The following is a 23,207-nucleotide window of genomic DNA, read 5'->3' as shown; positions in this document are numbered from 1 at the left end:
TCCTTCCCTCAGGCTAAACAGTCACTGCGTCAGCCATCAGCCCTCCTCGGAATAAATTTCTGTTTTTCAGTCTGCTCAAAATCTCTTTTGACCCTTCTGTCTCCATTTGGTCCATGCCCATGGAATGTGTGGTTTCCAAGACAACCATGACCCTCTACATTGGGCTGAGTCACTGGGAGTTCAGAGAGCCGCCATCACCCTCACTCTGATCCTAAACCTGGGTTTAGAATATACCACTCATGTTTTAATTAACCTCTAAATATTCATCACATGACTGCCTAATGTAGAAATCATGGCTTCCAGCTAGGGCTCAGTCAGCCCAGATGAAGATGACTTTGGGAGTCCAAATGAAAGATTTTACATTTTGTCTTTTCTGTTTCTTGTTAGGTTTGGCCCTGTTTGCCAAGCCTACTGGGCTATTTTTTTTTATTTCTGGTTGTGTCAGCCAATCACTTAATCCTCCTAGTCTGGGGCCTCGAAATGTAGTAATTATTACATTGTTAATATTTATGATCCTAGTTATTATCTATGGAGCATTAATTATATGCCCATTTCCATGTTGAGTGTTCTGTATGCATTCCTATCTCGTTGGTATAGTGGGAAAATTAAATAAGTGTTATGATTATACCTGATAATTTAAAGGTGAGGAAACAGGCTTTAAAATAGTAAGGAACTTGCCTAAGGCTTTGTAGCTTTAAATGGCAGAGCTGGAACTCAAACCTAGGTCAGCCTGACACCCTGAGGCTCTTAGCCCAAGACTACTCCTCCATGCTGCCTTCTGTAGATGTTATCATTCCCATTTTATAGACAAGGAAACTTAAGGCCACAGACACTGAGGCATCTGCTCAAAGCAGTAGTTCTCAAAGCATGATCTCCAGAACAGCAGCATCAGCATCCCCAGGGAACTTGTTACAAGCAAATTCTCAGGCCCTACCTCAGACCTGCTAAACCCAAAACTTGAGGGTTAGGGCCAAGCAATCAGATTTAACAAGCCTTCCAGGTGATTCAGAGGCGTGTTCAAGTTTGAGAATCAATAGCTCAAAGTAATGCCCAGGACTGTCAGACTCAAGCCCTTGTTCTTTATTTGCTAAAGCTATCTTTCATGATAGTAGAATTATGGGCTCTCTAGGAGAGGAAGACTCTAGCTCACCTCCCTGGGAAGATGCACCAAGAGGTTATTGCCACAGGAGTACTGGACCTGAAGGCTGCTAAAGCCTATTAATAGTTATGAGGATCTCCAAATCTGGGAATCTCTCTCAACCATATCTTTGATTTTGTCTCCTTTTGTCTAAACAGTGAACAATCTAAGAGTCAGGATAGAAGGAGTGGAAATTTACAAGGAAAAGCAATGATGAGTCACACAGTAATCGAGAGCTCAACAGAGCATTGTGAAAAAGAACTCAAAAATGCAAAAATCCTGTTTGCAGGAACAATTATATTTTCAGGTTGCTCCAAGATTAAATTGAATCTTGTAGAAGAATTGAATGTTACAAGTTTGCCCCCTCCAGTTTTATTGAATATCTTACAGGAATTATTGAATATTTTACAATCGTCCACTTGGCTGACAGATTAAAGGACACACTTATTAAGTTCCTGGCAACCCAAAGTTGAATGGAATTGTTTATTCCTTAGAAGTTACAAAATGGAAATTTAGGTAGCCTTGAGACAGTTGACCGATTTTCTATCAGAAACACTAAGGCGTTAAGTTTCAGAGAAGAATATTAGACTCAAAAAATGATATAGTAGTTATACATAATCAAACTAAAACTAAAAATTACCTTAGATGTTATTGATCCAAACTTCTCATCTTAAAAATGGAGATTTGAGTCACAGAGAGTTTTCCCAAGATCACTCAATGAGTCACTAGAAGAACCAGAGCTAGAATTGGGCCCATGGCCTTTAATTAGGGACAAGACCATTCTAGATTTGTCCCATGGTACCCTTCAAAGGAATGAAGTACAGTCAACAATGGTTTGTCTTCTATGTAATATTTTCTGTAGACTCCTAATCTGATTTCTGCATAAATAGAACCTTCCCAAATTGAATTATACTTTTCATCTCCTGGTTTTAGGAGTAGCTGAGGTGTTCCTTTAAATATTCAATGAATGCTGACTATATGCCAAGCATTTTGGGGATTGTAAAGATAAATAAGACATGGTCTCTGCCTTCAATGATATTACTGTCCTCCAAGAGGAGAGTTGTAAGTGGATTAGTTTCAATAAATGTGATAAGTGATAGAGAAAAGGCATGTATAGTGTCCCAGAAACACTGATCAGACACCCAGCAAGTGATTAATTCTGGCTACGTGATTTGGAAAATACAATGTAAGGAGATGGATTTTGATTTGAAAATAGTGCAGGAGAAGAGACTGACCCAGGTGGAAGGGACAAAAGCTTGGAGGTATGAAGTGTGAGGTCTGGTGGATTCAGAGAAGTGGCTTTGAAATCCAAGATACTCTGTGTGAAGAGTGTATGGCCAGAGATGAAGCTAGAATGGTAGCTGGAGCCTCCTTGGAAACAACTTCACATTTGTGTACCATTTAAATTCACTTTACAAACGACTTCACATTTGTGTACAATTTAAATTCCCAAGCAGGAAGGGTAACCTGCTTGGGAATTGGAGTGATCCCAGTGTCAGGTGTCCTTGTGTGATTTTGGAACCCGGCTTTGTATGCTCTTTGAGTTGTATAGATACAGCTTTCCATTGTAGATAAGCAGAGTGCATTTTATCAGTTACAGATCTTCACTGTCACTGTCGGCTGGCCCAACCTTTCCTCAATACCCTTTCAAAGAGACCTCAGTAAAGTTACAAGGCTGAAGTTGCTTTTTGACAATTTATCCTAGGCCGCTACATCTTGAGAAGAAAATAAAATTGTTCTCTATACCTCACAGGTGGTCCTGAATTATATCAGGGCACTTAAAAAGTGCTTATTAAAGTAATCAGGGATAAAGAAGTGATGTTGAAGATGCAAATATATAGTTGCTAGGTAGCAGAATAAACTAAGCTTGGAGACCAATTTCCCCCCCTCTGCTCAAAGCTACAGCCTTGATGAGTTGAAAACACAGATAATAATTTTACTAGCTAACATTTTGTGAGTAATTACTGGACAAAGCACTTTCTATGCCTCATTTCATTTAATATGCTCAACTATGCTATGAGGCATGTTGTGGAAACTGAGGCTCAGAGAACTTAAGTAACTTGCTCAAGGTCATATAGCTACCACGAAACCAAGCCTGGGCTTGAACCTAGGTTCACATGACGGACATATCAGCAGCCCCTCCTTCTGGAAACATTTTCTTTGCTTGACTTTTACTCTACTTGTTTTTTGCCTTCCTCCCTAACCATTTCTTCTCGTTCTTCTTTACTGGTTCATCCTCTTGTTCCCAACCTCTAATCATTGAAGTGTCCCCGGCCTTAGCCCTGAAGCTCTTCCTTTCTGCTTATACTCACTCCAGGTAGGTGGTGATGATGCTAAATGAGATAGCACAGGAAGGGGCCAGATTTGAAGCAGAAGAGGGGGCATTTACATCTAGGGCAATTAGGTTTGAGGTGCTATTGAGTCATGGAAGAGATGCCAGGTTGGCAGTGGGCTCTGGGGGTCTGGATCTCAGCAGAGGGGCCTCGCCTGGCAATATAAATGTTCACTACATTTTGTATACAATGTGATTGGAGACTTTGCCATGAATAGGGAAACTGCGGCCCACAGTGGTGAAACTCATTGCCTTGGATCACACGGCAAGTTAATGGAAGAACCAGAACTTTGAGCCAAGACTTACATATAGGAGGACCTATTTAGAAAAGCCGTCAGTTAAAGCTCAGGGTATAACATCAAAACAGTGGACTATAAATGGGGCTGTGTAAATGTGGTCCAAGTGCAGAGCATTCTGGAAATCCACCTGGATCCTGGGATGGAACTCAGAATGTGTGAAGGAGTTGATGGATTAGAGGACTCCATCAACATCTACTCACCCTGGATTGTGATAGGATCTCTATATTCAAAGTAGAAATTTACGGCAAGAACCTGAGGTCTGGTTTATGTATTAACGGTTGGGAGTGGATCTAGGAAAGTCAATGGAAGAGCCATAGGATTGACTATCACAAAGATTGAAAAGCTGCATGTGAGGTAGTAGAAGGAAATGGCAAAGGGCCAAGGATGGGCAAAGCCCCTATGCTCAGTGCATCACCACTTCCATAATTCTCTGGGTTGCTTCCTACACAATTTTGAGAAGGGGTTCCATGATGTTTAGTTACTCAGCACTGGTTGACTTTTAGTGAGATGTTCTTAACTAGGTGGAAAGAACTGCCCACACCACCAGACATCAAACACATCTCAAATTTACACTCGCCTGTAGAATAGACAGATGTTAAATGAGCACAAGTTTCCACTAATCAAAATAATAACTATTAGTGGCATAATAAATGACATTTCTACTCTCATAAAAGCCCATGAAATAGGGAACACAGATAATAGTTATATGACTTGGCATGTCCAGTAGAGCTGTGTGCAGAAGCTGCCAAGAGAATGGTGTCCAGTGAGGGTGGGGGAGCTGTCGTGGACCATTAACCTGTGATTCATCTCTGTTCAGATGATTTACTTTTCAACTTACCAGTCATATGAGTTGATATCCTAATTATATGGAGGCTGAAAATGAAATAAAATTTCAATTCCCCTTAATAGCAAGGATACATTCAGCAGAGATGTAACATAGATTAATCTTGACACATTCCTCTCTCTCACCTCCCACATCGAGTTCAACACCAAGTTTTGATAAGTCTACATCTTCGATATATCTAGAATCCATCTATTTTCCTCCATTTCCACTACCTCCATCCTTATCCAAGTCATCATCATCTCTTACCTGAATAAGATCCACAACTCCTAAATAATCCTCATATCCATCCTTGTCATTCTCTAGTCTGTTTTTTTCATAGCAGCCAGGGAGGCCTTTTCAAGGCAAATCTAAACATGTTGCCCCACTTATCCCTGGGTTAAAACAATTCTATTGCTTCTGATTGTTTATAAGCTAAAGATCAAAGTCCCAATCCTGATTTCACATATAGGACTTGTCCTTCTGACCTTCCCCAGGCTCCCTCATCTCATTTCCCCTTTCCCTGTGAGCTCCCAGTGACACCATAATCTTCTCACAGTACTTAAACTTTGTCACACTCCTTCCACCACAGGACCTTTGACCATGCTACTGCTAGACAGAGCAATGGCGTGGTCAAAGGTCCTGTGGTAGAAGGAATGTGGTAGAAGGAGTGTGGGATGGGAGGCCTATAGGCCAAATCCAGTGCACTGTGTCTTTATTAGAATAAAGCTTTATTAGAACACAGCCATGCTTATTTGTTCATGCATTTCCTGTGGCTGCTTTTGTACTACAATGGTAGAGTTGAGTAGTTGCCACAGAGACCACCTAGCCCACAAAGCCTAAAATATTTACTGTCTGGTCTTTGTCAGAAATGTTTTCCAACTCCTCATCTAGATCCCTGGCTACACTCATAGCCATACCCATAGCTCTTCTCCTAATTGATTCCTTTAGACCTCCATTCTTACATTTCTTCCTTTCCTGACCCCCTTCTCCCTTTACCAGATTGGATTTCTTTTGTTAGGTGCTATCACATAATTGTGTTCCACCTTTTTTCTCAGCAATGGCTGTAGTTTGCAAATGTGTTTACGACTTGACCCCCCTACTACATGGGAAGGTGAAGAAAGGAGGACAATGTTTTTGTTTACTACTCTATCCTCAGCAGAGTGTCTGACCCCTCTGTTAGATGGCAAGCTTGAGAGGGAAGGACCATTTATTTTCTGCTTATTACTGTATCCTCAACATTTGGCACAGTGTGTGGCACAGAATGAATACCTGAAACTCTTCTTGACAGATGGGTAGATGAATAGTTGGATAAATAGACAAGATGGGTATATAAATCCTACATGCTCAGAGAAAACTAAAAGGAATATTTAGAAAGCTTGATACAGCTGACATCACAAACTATTGTCCTGTTTTCAGCATTCAGAATTGAATAAAGGTGGATAAAGAAATCAAAGGATGATGGCTTGCCAGTTAGATGCTATCTGGATCTTAGCTGCTCTCCCACTCCTGCCACCACCCACAGTAGCCAACACTGAAGGGAATTTTATAAAGCTCTTTTTATGGTTCCTACAAAACTAGAAGCTGCTACTCAAAATATCCTCAAGAAGTCAACCATTTGGGTCTGGGAATCTGATACAATTCGTCCTTCAATCATAGGAATAGGAAGAGAGTTCAGCTGGTGATCATCAGACCACATACAAATATAGGCAGAAATTCAGATGGGCTACTATATGGCCCTCCCTATGGAAGAACCAAGAAAAACAGTAAAGAAAAGAAGCATATATAACAATAGGTTGTGGTTCTCGATAGGATGGATGACCTTACAGGTAGCCATGGGAACAACAGTATTCTGAGGAGGTTCTGGGAGGTGATGGGCACCTGTTACATGGGTTTAATCTATGTGGTCATGGAGACCTGGCTTTTCTATACCACTTGTCCTGGCAGCAAAGATGTTTCTCCAGTTACTGAAACTCTGAAGTAAAAACTGTGAGGTAAAAAGGAAGATATCTGGACCATGCTGGTTTTCTAGGCGAGAAGAAGCCATGGTGAGTTGATAGGATATCAACTTCTTCTCTAGGTGAGAAGAAGCCAAGATGAGTTTAATACTAGCAGGAATGAGCTGGGTGCAGTGACTTATGCCTGTAATCCCAACACTTTGGGAGGCTGAGGTGGGTGGATCACTTGAGGTCAGAAGTTCGAGACCACCCTGGCTAACATGGCAAAACCCCATCTCTACTAAAAATACAAAAAAAAAAAAAAAATAGCCGGGCGTGGTGGTGCATGGCTATAATCCCACCTACTCAGGAGGTTGAGGCAGGAGAATCACTTGAACCCAGGAGGTGTAGGTTGCAGTGAGCCGAGATCATGCCATTGCACTCCAGCCTAGGCAACAGAGTGAAATTCTGTCGAGAGAGAGAGAGAGGAGGAGGAGGAGGAAGAGGAGGAGGGAGAGGGGAGGAGGAGGGAGGAAAGGAAGGAGGGAAGGGAAGGAGGGAGGGAGGAAGGAAGGAAGGAAGGAAGGAAGGAAGGAAGGAAGGAAGGAAGGAAAGAAGGAAATACCAGCAGGAAATAGAAATAGAATCCTTAAGCTACTTCAAGGTGATCAAAGAAAACATCATAGAGAAGTTGAATCTTAAATAATGTGTGGTCAGAATTAGTCAATGCAGAAAAGAAGAAATAAGTTATTGCCCTTTGTTTTGGTGTAACACACCATACCACAACTTAACAGTGTAAAACAACAACTATTGTATTTGGCTTATAATTTTTTGGGCCAGGAATTTGGAGAGGTTACAACAGGGATAGCTTGTATCTGCTTGAAAATGTGGAGCCTCAGCTGGGATGACTTGAATGGCTGGAGATGACTGTGACAGCTCTTGTAGGACAACATGTCTGGGACCTCAGTTCTTCCTTAGGTGGCATCTGTCAGGGATGGAAGGCCCAAATGGCTCCCTCATTTGCATATCTAACCCCTATGCTATAATGACTGCAACTTCTAGGGTTGGTTGAAATTCCTCCTTCCCTATATATCCACCTTAGGCTTCCCTGTAGCATGACAGACTCACAGTAACTGTACGTCTTGCATGATAGCTGTCTTCCCCCAGAGCAAGTGTTTTGAGAAAGCCAGAAGGAATGCTAGTCCTCCTAAATCTAGGCTCAGAACTAGCCAGCTTCACTTCTGCTGTATATCATTGTTAAAAGCAGTCACACGGCCGGGCGCGGTGGCTCAAGCCTGTAATCCCAGCACTTTGGGAGGCCGAGACGGGTGGATCATGAGGTCAGGAGATCGAGACCATCCTGGTCTACACGGTGAAACCCCGTCTCTACTAAAAAATACAAAAAACTAGCCGGGCGAGATGGCGGGCGCCTGTAGTCCCAGCTACTCGGGAGGCTGAGGCAGGAGAATGGCGTAAACCCAGGAGGCGGAGCTTGCAGTGAGCCGAGATCGCGCCACTGCACTCCAGCCTGGGCGACAGAGCTAGACTCCGTCTCAAAAAAAAAAAAAAAAAAAAGGCAGTCACACATTAGCCTAAATTTAAGTAGAAGAGCAGACTCAACCCTTCTATAGGAAAAATGGCATATGCATATAGGAAGAGAAGGAATCAATTGTGGTCATCCTGGAGACAAGCTACCACATTATTCTAAAATAAGAGAATACATACACAGGGGCATAGAGGTGGGAAAGTCTACTTGGCTAATATAGCCAATAATAGGAATATTTTCAAAATCTCCATTTTCCACTTGGATTAGAGTGATAATTCTGCCATTACAAGCACGTAGTTTGGTAGTCTCTGCAAATTTTACAAATCTATAGTTTTTGCTCTCTTGTACAATTCCTTGTTAGTATAAATGTATTCCCTAACATCCAGAGTCCAAAAGACATCAGTAATATTAACTTCTTCCTACATCCTGAAAGACAGTGTGAAGGGCAGGGGACGGTGTCTCTATCCATGGTGCTGGTCTTCCTTGCCATTAAGTTCCCAGGAAGACCTTCCTTACACTGCACTTATAATTATACAAGGTTTGGCTTCTCTGTAGTACTTGAAATATTAGAACCATAGGATTAAGTGGTAAAAGGTGAACCTGAAGAGGTAATCAGGAACTGGGGTCTCGAATACTAGGGAGTTGCAAATGTATTACGTTTCTGCAAGGAGCTAACATAGATTTTAAGAAGCAGAAAGAAAACTGGACTAAAAGGAGTCCAGTTTTAGAAAGATCATCTTAGTGATAGTGAGGTAAATGTTTTGGAGAGTCGGAGTGGATAAAGCTTTAAGTAAGTATTGTTTCTGCATATATGAGACTTCAAGGAAAGTGACAGCACAAAATACTGGTGCACATGGAAATTTGATCACACACACACACACCTGCTTGTAGGATTAACAATCACTGCAACCCAACAGGTATAGCCAACTCTTTGTAATGAAGCAATGGTAAAGAGAAGGTGTTCTATGGCATTCCATTCTTGAAACCATTTTTAAGCTGAGAGTGTTGACTAGATCTCCCTACTTGCTCCATATTGTACTGATTAGTCAATATTTTGAGGGTTTGATACCTGGACATTTTTGGACATGTCTGACTTTGAAATGAGTGTCCTTATTCGGTTAATATCTCATTGGACCAGTTGAGTTTTTCCAAGGTGAAACCTTCTTTTATCTTCAGGATCTTTGATCTAGGTTAGATAAAATTCCCACTGATGTACAGACATGACAGAGACTCAGAAAATAAAAGTCATTCCAAACTAACAGTCACTTCTGTCTCTGCTGCAGTGGGGACCCAAATGGTCAGCCAGTGAATCTTCAGCCAGCTGTGTTCTAGCAAATACACACACTTGCATATCTGGTCCCTGGCACCCTCTCTGTAACCCTTCTCATTCTATCCCATAATTCTCCTTTCAAATTGATCCATCAGCAGATGCATACCAATAACTCAGTATCTTCGTTATGCTTTATTTATGAAATAGCCATTTGCCTAGCCTGTTCTTCAGTTTTAAAATGTAAACTCACAATGCCATTACTCAACCAAAAATTCGTTATCAGTTTCCCATTGCCCTCCAGATGAAGTAAAAAAGAACCTCGTGGCCTACAAGGCTTAGAATGGCATGACTTCTGTCAACATCTTTAGTCTCATCTCTGGCTACTCCCTGTCTTGCTCAGTATAGTCCAGTCATATTGACCTCCTTCCTGTTCTTTGAAAACACTAAGCATTTCCCAAAATATAGCTTTCACAATTATGTTTGCTCTTTCCAGAACAGTCTTCCACTCTATATTTCACTGTTTAGCCATTTTTCATCCTTCAGGTCTATGATTAAATGCCTTCTTTTGATGGATTCACTAAATTTTCTATCTAAACAGTGGCTACTTGTTTTTTTTTTTTAAGTTTATTACATTCTAGTCCCTCCTAGCATGTGTCAGAAATATCTTGTATGCAAATGTTTATTCATTTAATAATGTGTTGGTTAATGTCTGTCATCTTCACCAGACTTTTAAACCATGATTGCACAGACCACTTCTATCCAGACTACTACTATATTACCTGGAGACTAGTATGGTACTTGGCATATGAATATGATTGAATGGTATTTGTTGAATGAATCATTATGCTAATTTTAAGTCAGGAGAGATCACAGTGGTTCACTTGCACTATTCAGTATTCAGTCAACTGATCTTATGCATTGCTAGGACTATGAAGACCTGCAGACATAGGGATGACTAGGGTTACTCTTAGATTTTAATCCCATGGAGGAAGGTTGAGGGAGGAGGACAAGGGAGGGGACCATGCACTAGTCTTGAAAAGATATATGGTGTACTTTGCACCTCCATGTCTTAGAAAATCCTGATCCTGGTGTCTTTGTCCTAGTCATCAGTTCTAAATGCCCCATCACCAAATACTGGCTTCCTTGGACTCTCTACCACTCAGTGTAGCCCTGGAAAACAGAGGGAACACTCTTCAGACACACTTTGTGACACCTGCTGCCCCTACCCTTGTGATCTCCCCTCTGTCCTCCAGAGGGCCCTAGCCTTTTACACTTCCCCAGTCACAGCTTACCCTTCTACAATTTCATGCCCTTTTTAGCCTTCCCAATATCTGGCATAATCTGAAAAGTCAATTTACTCTTATGTATCAAGGGATGTATCATATTGTATTTAAATGGGAAAGTAGAAGAAACTAATTTTTACTGAGCCCTAACTATGTACTGAGGACTATGCTAGATGCTGTGCATATGTTACATCATTTAATCCTTACAACCTATGAGGTGATGGTTATTGTTGGTACTAGGCTTCTTTCACACATGTGGAGATTGAGGTTCAGGGAGATTAAATAACTTGCTCAAAGTCACATAGCTATTAGTAGTAGAGCTGGGATTTAAACTTAATCTTTCTCTTGCATATGGTCCTACTACTATAATATACGCTGTCCCAAATCATGAGAAATATGCAGACACCTCTGAAGCCACTAAGAGGATGGAATGCTGGGACAGTGGTGTCTTAAAATCAGAGGATACAGGCTCTTGTTTACTCCACTGATTTCTAAGATTTCACTGCTCTCTTCAGAGGTTAGAGTGTAACAAGTTTCAGATCGTGCTGCCACTCACTTATTCAACAAGATTTGTTGAGCACCTACTATGTGCCCGACATACTATAGGCTCTTAATCTACATCAGTGAAGAATACAGAAATTAAAAATTCCCTGTCTTTCTAGAGCTTACATTCCATTCATGGTAGGACATGGAAAGAATGACAGGAAATAAGCAATGGGCATCAAAAGATAAGTACATTATATGATATGATATAATAACAAGTGAGGGTGCTCTGAAACAACAGAACATGCCGAATGGGATCAGGCATCATAAGTGGAGGAGGACTGCAGTTTTATAGAAGATGACATCTGACTAAAGACTAAAAAGGTAAGAGATGTGAGCCATGTCAGCAAAGAGTGTCTCTATTAGAGGCTCCCAAGGCAAGCATGTGCCTGATATGTGAAAGCTAGAACCCCATTCCAGCTGTAAAGGTCAGTCAAAACCAGTGGAACCCATGAGAAATATGGACTTCTCCTCTGAATTCAGATCCTTTCAGAAGGCAGTGTTGTAAATTAAATGGGTTGAAACCATGGTGCTTCCAAAAAATAGTGAAGACCCTTGTGCCTATGAGAGCTGAGTCTCACCACTAGCCTAGCCTTCTGGGGTAAGGAGAAAACTGTAATCTTTGACTTCCTTGTTTATGACAAAACATGTCTATCTGCAGGAATCTCCCCTGGAGCCACTGCATTCAGGATCTGTCCTTGGTGCTGGCCCTGATCTTCTTTAGCTCAGGACGATCTGGGATTGAATTTTCCATCTACTTGCCCATTGCTGAGTTCTGCTATTATTACAGCTGGCTATACTGGGCTGTTCCAAGCCTTCATTTAGGCTAGTCACCCATACTATCACCATGGTGATTGCTCCAGCCCTCCAGATTCCGGTACACCTACCCCATTTAGACTTAGTCACTTGGCCCTGCTTGGCAAAGAGCCCAGTGTAATACTGTTAAGGATGTTAGCTGGCACAGTCACTTCTGTCATTGTTTTCTGAAAGCATCACTGCTTTTTCAACTGACCCTGAATGTGGTGTTTAGTCACCATTCCAAGCCATTTATTTAGCATGAAAATTTATTAGGCCATTGTTTAGCAAATTCATCACATTATACTTTTTACGTAGAATTATCACTTAATTAGTGTTCTATTACTGCAGTCGGCTGTCAATTATGTAGCTAATTCATTTTCTTAGGGAATGAATTTTTTATCTGGGTAAAGCAATTGAAAGTGCATTGTTAACTCTTTAATGATTAAAGATGGTTGTCAATGGCAATTCATGTGGTAAGGAAAATTAAACCATTTACTTTCCTTGAAAAATCAGAACTTGGAAAACTCTTTGGAAAAGTGTAAAGAGGGTACTTTAGAAGCTTTCATGAATTAAAAAATACTTTTATTAAGTTAATGGCTCAGAATACTTGGCAAAGCTAAGCAAAGTCAGCTGGAAGATTTTGATTGTACCCCTTGAAATGAATTATTATAATATACTCTTACATGTGTATATTTAAATGCTCTTTCATCAACATTATCTCTTTGGGTTCTCACAAAAACATTGCAGAGTGATATTAGCATTTGTGGTTGGCACCCTTTAAGATGGCCCCAATGATCCCTGCCTCCTATGCCACATTCTTATATAACGCCCTTCCTCATTGCAGCCTAAATCTAGTGACTGGCTTCCAATGAATAGAATATGAAAAAGTGATGAGATATCCCTTTCAAGATTTGTCTTTAAGAAGACTGTCGCTTTTATCTTGGGTGCTCTTTCTCACTCCCACTTCCTGTTCCTTGGGAAGCTAGCTACCATGTTGTAAGTTGCCCTATGAAGAGGCCCACTTGGCAAGAAATTGAGGGAGATGCCCAGCCAACAGCCAGCAAGGAACTGAGTCCCATACTGCAGTAGCCCATGAAAAACTGAATCTGCCAGTATCATGTCAGTAAATATGAAATCAGTTAACTTGAATTCTCTCCCAGCTGAGTCTTCAGATGAGATCATTGCCACAGCTGTCAGCCTGAGTGCAACTTCACAAAAGACCTTGAGCCAGAGATACACATCTAGGCTGCAACCAGATTTCGATCTGCAGAAACAGAGATCGTATATGTTTGTTATTTTAAGTTGCTGTGGTTGGGGGTAGTTTGTCAGGTAGCAGTGGATAACTAATACATGGCTTAACATGTAATATGTTATATTAAGTTGCCCAAAGCCTTTGACTAATAAGTAGTAGAGCCAGGATTTAACCCTGGTTCTTCTGATGCATTTCAATAGACAAGAAGGATAGGAATTACAGTCCAGACCTCTCATTGCAGCTGTCAGGGATCCTCAAAGCTTTGACATCCCATAAGGGCAATTATTCAGAGACTGTTTCCCTATAACATTGACTCCCTTGTGACTTGCACACCTTTATTACTATGAGAAGTCACTAGGATTCTTCAGAGGCTGGCAAGTAGGCTTGAAAAACAGATCTTCTGGCTGGGCACGGTGGCTCACGCTTGTAATCCCAGCACTTTGGGAAGCCGAGGCAGGGGGATCACGAGGTCAGGAGTTTGAGAACAGCCTGACCAACACAGTGAAACTGTCTCTACTAAAAATACAAAAATTAGCTGGGTGTGGTGGCAGGCACCTGTTATCTCAGCTACTCTGGAGGCTGAGGCAGGAGAGACACTTGAACTCAGGTGGTGGAGTTTGCATTGAGCCAAGATCATGCCACTGCACTCCAGCCTGGGCAACAGAGTTAGACTCCATGAAAGAAAGAAAAGGAAGGGAAGGGGAAGGAAGGAATGAAGGAAGGAAGGAGAAAGAAAGAAAGAGAGAGAGAGAGAGAGAGAGAGAGAGAGAAAGAGAGAAAGAGAGAGAGAAAGAAGAAGGAAAGAAAGAGAAAGAGAGAGGAATTGAAAGGAAGGGGGAAAGGAAAGAAAGAAAAAAGAGAGGAGGGAAGGGGTGGGGAGGGAAGGGAGAAGGGAGGGAGGGAGACAGACAGACAGAAAGATCTTTACCATGTTCTCAATAAGGAATTGGGTCAAACTTACCATTTTTCTTCCCTAGGTGCTATCCTGCCCCCCATAAAATGGTTATAACAGTGATTCCCAAAACATGACTGGCCCCAAACTAAAGCCACTAAATCCTTATGCCTAGAGTATGGAGCAAAGGAATCTATATTTAATACGTTCTTTGAATGACTCTTGTACAGTACTAGGATTTGGAATCTACTATATAAACAAAGTAGTTTGGCATTTCAGTGATCAACCTCTATAATGCAGCAGCTGAGGATCAGCCAGGCTGAACCTTAATGGGGACACACTGCTTTATTCATTCTTATGGGAGTGTTAGGTATCTGTTCTTTCCAGGGTAAGGGCATCAGCTTTAATAAGTTGCATTTTTGGTTGGTTTTGAACAATACTAAGCTGTACTACTTCATTCATTCAGTAAGAGCAGAAAGAATGTTTGCTTTTTTATGAGAAGTTCTAGAACCTTAAAAAACATATTGTATCTTTTAATTGGAAGTTTCCTTAGGGACCATCTCATCCCTCACTACTCCAGGTGTGGTCCATGGACCAGCATCATCAGCATCACCTGAGAGCTTGTTACAAATGCAGGCTCTCAGGCCACACTGCAGCCCACTGAATTAGAATCTGCCTATAGAAGATCTCTAGATATGTACATTATACCTTGAGAAGCATTGGTCTAATTCAACTGCCTAGTTTTAAAATTAAGATCCACAAAGGTGAAGGTAATTTTGCAAGATAACTTAGTGATAACACCAGGATGAAAACTCAGGTCTTGTAACTTTCAAATGGAGTTCTTTCCATTGTCTTAATGTCCAACTGTTATCTTTGTAGTTCATGATATCCACAAACTCAGCCTAAGCATCGAGGACATAGTTTGAAATGGAGAAAGGAAGCTTTTATCCACCCGTGACAATGGCAAACTCTTTCAAACATCCATTGCACATTTAAATTTCCTCTTTCAGGCAAGTTTAGTTATTTCATTTTCTCTTTCTTGCACATCAACAAAAGACGAAGTCACCTGTCAGGCTGAAGATTGTAAAATCCTGTCAAAATTGAGTTTTTCTAGTTTAGCTAAGTATTACTCTGCAACTATTTTGCATTCCTTAGTCTTATTACAATTTTGGTGAATGAGAAATAGAAAATAAAAGCAGCCTGTATTTTCAGTGTGAGGCATTACTTAAAGTCTTTTCCTTCTATCACACATCTTCCCATGAGTGTGCAGGTTATGGAGTTTGGTGATATATACATAATACAAAATTCTGGGTCAGTTGTTTTTAGTGCACACACAACCCTGGAGCCAATGAGAAACTCCAAATCATGTCCAGTCCAACCTGGAACCACAGTGAAGCTGAACATTTTCACTCTGAGAGAAGAGCTTTGGATCTAGATGTAGTTAAAATCACCAGAAGCCCATCTGGAGAAGATATGCATTTTGAGTAAATGTGGCTTATCAAGCTCCCCACACTCACCAAGGCAAATGGAACTGAGGTAGGAAATAGAGATCATGATATCCTCACCAAAGGAATTAGAAGGCGTGACAGATGAACCTTGAAGATAAACACTGTATTTATCAATAAGGTGGAGGGTGGATTTCAGAGAGCGAGGTGTACCTAACAAATGAGTGTTTCCAGAGTAGGCACTAGATTCTGGAGATACACTGTTAAACAACACAGATATAATACCTGTCTTCCTGGAGCTTACAGTCTGGTGAAGGATAAGATACGAATCTCACTACTATTCAATAATTATAGTAATTCATGAAGGTGATGTATGTTCAGGAATATATATATTGTAATTCATGAAAATGATACTGTTAGGATATAACATGGGACCCTCAGATGGGGATGGAGGCAGACAGGGATGTCTTCCATGATATCTTCATTCAGAAAAGTTAAAATATTTTTAATGACCAGTCATCTCCTAGATTCTACTATTAACATTTTACTACATTTATTTTATTACCTATCTTCCCATATATCCATCCTTCAATCCATCTTAATTTTTTATGCATATCAAAGGAAATTTTAGACATCACTACACTTCCCTTTCCTCCCAGTATTTAACTGTGCACATCATTACGGCAGACTCAAGAGTCTGGGTTTTTTTTTTTTTTTTCCTTTGAGATAAAATTTACTTCCAAAGAAACACACAAATCTTCGGTTTTCCATTTTATGAGTTCAACAATTGCACACACTGTGCAATCCAGCCCCCTTGTAATATACAGACTTGCCAGGAAGATCCCTCATGCCCATTCCCAGCCAATCCCTGCCCCTGCTCAACCCAGTTGGTAACCACCATTCATTCCTACCACAGATTGGTTTGTTTCTTCTAGAAGAGGAAGTGACTTGAGCTGAGTGCTGAGGGCTGAATAGGAGTCCACGTGGCCTTGGAAGTTTGGGGGAAAAGTTATAAACACTCCAGGAGAATAGCACATCCTGTACAGATTCTCGGTTGGGCGAGAATTCAGTGAGGAGACAGTGTGGCTGCAGCCTAGTGGGCAAAGGACACAGAGACACAAGATGAGGCAAATGAGATTGGTGAGAGCTAGACCAATCATAGCCTTGAAGCCATATTAAATTTTTTAAATCTGGAACTTAGCCAAAGGACAGCGGGCATCCAATAAAAAGTTTGAGCAAGGAGGTGACATGCTCAGCTTTGGCCTTTGAAAAAGTTCTCGTGCCTTACTTTGGAGAACAGAACAGGAAGAAGGAAGAGGGGATTCAAGGAGTTGTAAGGATGCTGTTTCAGCCACCATGAATCGGGAAAGAGAGAGGCAGCAGATCTGAGGATCCTGGCCATGGAGAGCAATGATTATCTCTTCTTCTGTTGTATTAACCTCTGATGTGTTGAGCTTCTAACAATTATAACCTATGATGTGTTGAGCTTCTAACAATTATAAATTGATTTTCTCTTTCTATCTCCAGTTTTCAGAGATACCAGCCATAAAGGCTTTGCAGAGACTGGTTCAGAGAGATTGAGTAACTTGCCCAAAGTCACACAGGCAATAAGTGGCAGTGTCAGGGTTCTCACTCAGGGCTGTTCCTGTCCAAAGTCTGTACATGTTAGACCACTTCCCTATCTTCAGAGAGTATGGTGTGAGCCTCTCTGTCTTTCCTATTGGACTCGCCGTTTTCCTCAATATGTCAGATTCTTCAAACACTCTAGAATTTTCAAGGCAGAAGACTGTCCAAGTTGCTAGCAGTCCCAGCCAACACAGGGCCCCACTTTGAGGTTAAGTTCATCTGCCCAAGTTTTCCTTTAAGTGATGGTTTGAGAATAGGGGCAGGTGAGTCCACATGGATCTACCAATACCAGGTTTTATTTACGCTGGTAGTGGCTCTGTGAAACACAGAACTGACATGCAGGGTCACTTTTCATTTCTTGTGCTTGCTGCCTCAATCAATCCCTTTATCTATAACTCAGATCCTTCCTCATTGAATCCGTCTTTCCTTCCATATAAACTGTTCTGAAATGCCATACCCTTGTCACTCTCTGCGTGCTTGCAAGAATATTAAAACTGTGTGGTTTACCTTTCTTTATTATTTATGTTTTGAGTAACTTACTAACCGAGACATGTTCTTCCAAGTTCTTTTGCATATGCTATTTATGTTAACAAGTCATAGTCACATGCAGAACTTACTGATAGCATGAAGTCACTTTCCAATAATATTAATCTTTCAAACACTAAGCCACCTTGCGGTTTCATCTTATTTTTTTTTTTTTTTTTTTTTTTTGAGACGGAGTCTTGCTCTGCCACCCAGGCTGGAGTGCAGTGGCCGGATCTCAGCTCACTGCAAGCTCCGCCTCCCAGGTTTATGCCATTCTCCTGCCTCAGCCTCCCGAGTAGCTGGGACTACAGGCGCCCGCCTCGTCGCCCGGCTAGTTTTTTTGTATTTTTAAGTAGAGACAGGGTTTCACCGTATTAGCCAGGATGGTCTCGATCTCCTGACCTCGTGATCCGCCCGTCTCGGCCTCCCAAAGTGCTGGGATTACAGGCTTGAGCCACCGCGCCCGGCCCATCTTATTTTAATATACTTCATTCTCTTCTGAAAAAGAATACACTCTCTGGGAATACATTCTTTGCCAACCAATATTTGTACTCTACCTAATCATCAGTTTACAAAATTCTTTAGGCGTATGTTTCATTGTCTGTTTATGGGTTGTTTTTCTACTGGTCAAAGTTCAGCATTTTTCAAGGCCATTATTTTCAAACGTAAGTGTCTCTGAAAGTATAAATGGATGGTGAATATGCAAGAATTAAACAATCAACTTACATGTTACCAAAAAGGGCTTATGTTTCCAGTGTGCAAGAGTTAAAACACTTTAAAAGCCCTTAATTATATCCCTTCTTATTTGTGGTACAACAACATATTTCCAGAATCCCATGCATACCCCTCAGCTTTATTCCCTCACTTCCTAGTTTGATCACTAAGTGGTTAAGGCCAGCCACAGAGAATCCCTATCACTACTAAACATCTGTTGCTCTAGCAAACTCAACGAGTTTTCATTTCTTTTCAAATGTATTGTTTATACAACCTATGCTGTGGAACACTGGTATCAGCGTTTTTGCTATCTGTTTCCTCACTGATTTTGATACAATTTTGACAAAAAGAAAAAAAATATTTTGAAAGTTTTTTTAAAAAATAGTGAAACCCTTTTTTGAACAAAATTATACCTAGATATTTATTTTCTAAAACAGATAAAAAGCCATTTATATCTGGTTAGAGAAGGGAAAACTCACATGCTTGCCAGGATACGCACACTCCCCACACACATGACATACACAAAACCCTTCATGGTGGCCCAATTCACTCCAGACACATAGAAGAAACTCTGAACAGAGGTCTCGTTTCTTAACTCTGCCTCAGCTCTTAGGGAACTAAGTCCATTGACTAATGCTTTGCTTATTGCTTCCCCTCTAGACTAGATGGGTGAAACTTTCCACTTGATTTACTCAAAATGAAAATAACAACCGCTAGTCACTGGAACAAGTCAAGATTGATGGCTCTTGTAGATCACAAGAGCAGGGCCGTGAAAGGAATGGCACCCTCTAAAATTGAACAGTGCACAGCATGTATGACCAGCCACATGTTGTGGTCTTGTGGAAGCCTGGATTAAAGGAGCATCAGGAAAGATGGGATCCCAGTTTGTCGATCCCTAGCAGAGTTTGGCATTTCACTGAGAGACAATTCTTTTCATTATTGCTGCAGTCTCCCAGAATCTAGTAACCAGGTATCATGTAGAAACAAGAAAGAGACTCAAAGCTAATGTTCCATTGCCTGAGAGATCCTTGTGATGTAACCATTTCTGCATCTTGACTGTGATGGTGGTCACACAGATCTACACGTGTGATAAAATTACATAAACATACACACAAGCGCATGTAAAACTAATGAAATCTGAATAAGATCAGTAAAATATATGTCAATTTTCTGATTATAATATTGTACTATAGTTACACAAGTGCTAACATTGGGGAAAACTGGGTGAAGTGTATTTAAGACCCATTTATGTTTTTTTTTTACAATTGCATGTGAATCTATAATCTCAAAATATGACTTCCTTTTCAAAAAGCTAGCACCCCGGTGATGGGCTGGTGTTTACCAGCTGACTCTGACCATGTCCATCAGAGTCTTGAGATGTGTCCCAGGACTTCTCTGGTCATTAATCATCCTCCAGTCTAAGCCTGGGCTAAAAATGTTCTATCAATATCTAACAACTGTGAAGTGCCTTATTTGTGTCTTTTTTCCTTAATCATTTTTTGGCAGAGGTTTGTCTAATTTGCTGGTGTTTTCAAAGTAAAGAGCCAGCTTTTGCTGTTTTTTGCAGCTCCTCTGCTGTATCTTTAACTTGTATTATGTTCCATGAATGTCTGTTCTTATATATATATGTTTACTTTCTTTCTATTTTCAGTGACTATGTTGTTTATCTCAAGAAGCCGAATGTGTATTTTTCAAACCCACCTGTCCTTTTTCTATCATGTGTGCATTATTGCAGTGGTTCATATTCCTTCTTTCTTATCTTTAATCAATCTAAATGTATTTACTTAATAGTCTCTTGGATTGTTTTATTATTTTCAATTCTTGAGAGGTGTATTTTTCTGTGTATCATGACTCCTGACTCTCTCCTATGGGGATAAGCTTCCTTACAAGGCTCTTATCATTCTTTATCATTTATTTTTTACTGTGAGTTCATCTTTAGTGGAGGCGGTTTTCTTCTGTGGGAATTAATGTGCCTTGGATTATGAAAATATCTCTACAGGATGATTTCTCATTTGCTTGTCCGGACAGTGTAGTTTTCAGTGGTATTACACAGTTTTTTTTTTTTTTATGTTGATTTCTATGTTGGCAGGTGCTTCTATCAAACAAGTAACAAAATTTGGATGCCAGGATGCCAGATGCACCTATAGTAGAAGTTAGGGTTTTCTTTGTTTTGTTTTTTATCTCCATTTGAATCCTGTTCATTCTTCTTGTTATGCTAGTAGTTGATGCCTTAAACACACACACACACACACACACACACACCTCTACAGTACACACATATTCACTTAAAATTGCATTTTTCAATTAAGAGTGTCAGGGTTGAAATTGTACACACTGACTATCCATTATGAAAGGTGAAGAAGATAATATACTTTTATTCCTAGTGATGTATCCATCACCCACTTCCTGGATTTTGTTAATACAATTGGAAATTTTAGCCAAGAATTTTTATATTAGATTTTTAAATCTGATTTAAGAATTACTTCTTGTAGTTCATTCTGTTTTGATTGACATTTATTGTGATTTGTACACTCATATCTATGTCTGCCAAATCAGTTTTTTTTATAACAAGACTTCTTCCATTCTTGTGGATGTTTTTTCCTCTATTTCTGGACTCACATCCTTGACTAGCTTTCTCAGCTACCCAACCCTCTGGAAAAGAATCCGAGCCAACATAACTATTGAATCTTTATGTGTCAGGGAATGCCCTTCTGTGGCTTCAAACATGAAAAACTATTTACTGTATAATTTTTTAGTCACACCATTTTTCCTTGAAAAATTTTGTTTCACTGTTTTCTGGAATTTAAATTTGGGCAAAAAAAAATGACTAACGTAGTTCCTAATTTTTTATACACATCCATTTTGCAGCCTAGATGTTTATCTGAGTATTTCTACATCAATAATATTTAAACAGTTGTATCAGAATATAGGCTCTATTTTTAAGTTGTAGGTGGAGAACTCTTTACATGTGAAGATTTAAGTTTTTATTTTGCCAAGGAGTTGTTTTAATATTGTATTCTGATAAGAAAGGACACATAATATGCTTCTGTTCCATTTATTCTGTTCTCTTCTTCTGTAACACCAATTGTGTCTCTTATACATTTGTTTTCTTTTCTCTAAAAATGACTTTTTGTTGCCTTCACGCATGAACACACATGAGCAGATGATAGATACAAAGGAAACACACATTGTATTCTGGTTTCCTTGCCTTTTAATCTCCAAGTTTTTCAAATTAATTCTCTACAAGTTTCTGCTTCTTGCTTATTCTCATTACAGATTCCAATGCCCATTTTAATTCCGCTATTGCATTTTGGTTTCTTTACAATTGTTGCTCACCTCACCCAGTAAATATTTTTTCTAGCTACTTCTTAACTTGATCTGTTTTTGGAAAAATCTGTTGTCTTATTATTTCACCTTTAACTTCCTTTATTCTTCTGTGTTTTCTTTTCTTGCATTTCATTTTCAGTAAACTTCAAGGAACCTAAAATGCATTTCTGCTTTCTGTTGTTTAGATTAAGATACCAGTAACAGAAAAAAAAAAAAAAGAATAAAAGTGGCGTAAGCAGTAAGTTAATGTATTATCTTCTAGGACAGAAAGTCAAGTGTTAGAGTTGGTTGAATGAGATGCCCATGAATGTCATTAAGGACCCACATTCTTTCAAGCTCTCCTCTTCATCATCTCATCTTGGCATGAGGGCAACCTCAGCCCAGGTCCCCTCATGGATGCAAGATTGTTTTAGCAGTTCCAGGCATCACACCCAGACATGGTGCTGTCTAGTGGCAGAGACAGGCCACTGGATTGTCCTTCTTAGAGATAAGAGAACCTTTCCTAGAAGCCTTCTAATAGAACTTCCCGGCTGGGCGCAGTGGCTCAAGCCTGTAATCCCAGCACTTTGGGAGGCCGAGACGGGCGGATCACGAGGTCAGGAGATCGAGATCATCCTGGCGAACACGGTGAAACCCCGTCTCTACTAAAAAATACAAAAAACTAGCCGGGTGAGGTGGCGGGTGCCTGTAGTCCCAGCCACTTGGGAGGCTGAGGCAGGAGAATGGCGTGAACCTGGGAGGCGGAGCTTGCAGTGAGCTGAGATCTGGCCACTGCACTCCAGCCTGGGCGACAGAGCGAGACTCCGTCTCAAAAAAAAAAAAAAAAAAAAAAAAAAAAAAAAAGAACTTCCCTCCCATATCATGTAAAAGATTTTTATTTAACTTGCAAAAGGGATCGGAACACCTTGATGGTGTAGGGACATCAGGATTTGTCCCTTGTTCTGGAAGTAGGGTCATTCCTTGCCTCCGCCCCCACCAAGTCACATTGTGAACTTAGCCAGAAAGTAACAATACAGGGGATGGCTCTTGGGTAAACAGTCAATACTGACTGCTTTCTTTTTTAATTGTACTTTTCGCAGCATCCAGGCTGTCATTTTCCTTACTGTTAACGTGGTGAATTTTTTTCTAAGACCTCACATTATCTTGTTTCTGTTTATTTAACTTTAAAGGAAGAGAAGTCTCTCCAGACCTGGTGTTTGCCAGTAAACAGAGGAGGCAGATCCTCATTGTTGCCTCACTGTCTACCTACTTATTGTTGGAATCCTTTTATTCCATGCCATCATGGCATGTGTGATGCTGCTATAATTCATCAATATTCCTCCCAAATTCTGGCAGTGGTTTAAGCAAGAGGAGCAATGGATGTTTATAGCCCCCATCCCTACATAGAGCATCTAACACCATCCTTCCATCTGGTGTGAGTGCTGTGAAAGAAGGAATTCATACTCTCCCCATAAACAGGA

The 23,207-nt window shown here is 40.4% G+C and overlaps 1 protein-coding gene across 6 annotated transcripts in view; it reads left to right on the top strand.

Annotated features, from left to right (window-relative positions):
• Positions 1-6,311: 6,311 nt before the first annotated feature.
• The window catches only part of LOC117068784 (receptor-type tyrosine-protein phosphatase T), a 123,413-nt gene continuing 106,517 nt past the window's right edge, over positions 6,312-23,207 (top strand). For 2 of the 6 annotated variants that reach the window (XM_033186435.1, XM_033186436.1), the window contains exon 1: positions 6,312-6,637. The gene's annotated coding sequence lies outside the window, so the exon portion shown is untranslated. The remainder of the gene's footprint in view (positions 6,638-23,207) is intronic. The other 4 variants (XM_033186438.1, XM_033186437.1, XM_033186440.1 and 1 more) reach the window with 2 other exon arrangements.

The sequence above is a fragment of the Trachypithecus francoisi genome, unplaced genomic scaffold, assembly GCF_009764315.1.
Source record: "Trachypithecus francoisi isolate TF-2019V2 unplaced genomic scaffold, Tfra_2.0 Lachesis_group21, whole genome shotgun sequence".
Taxonomy (NCBI): Eukaryota; Metazoa; Chordata; class Mammalia; order Primates; family Cercopithecidae; genus Trachypithecus; species Trachypithecus francoisi.
The sequence above is the reverse complement of the archived record's forward strand: the minus strand, read 5'-3'. Positions and strand labels throughout refer to the sequence as shown.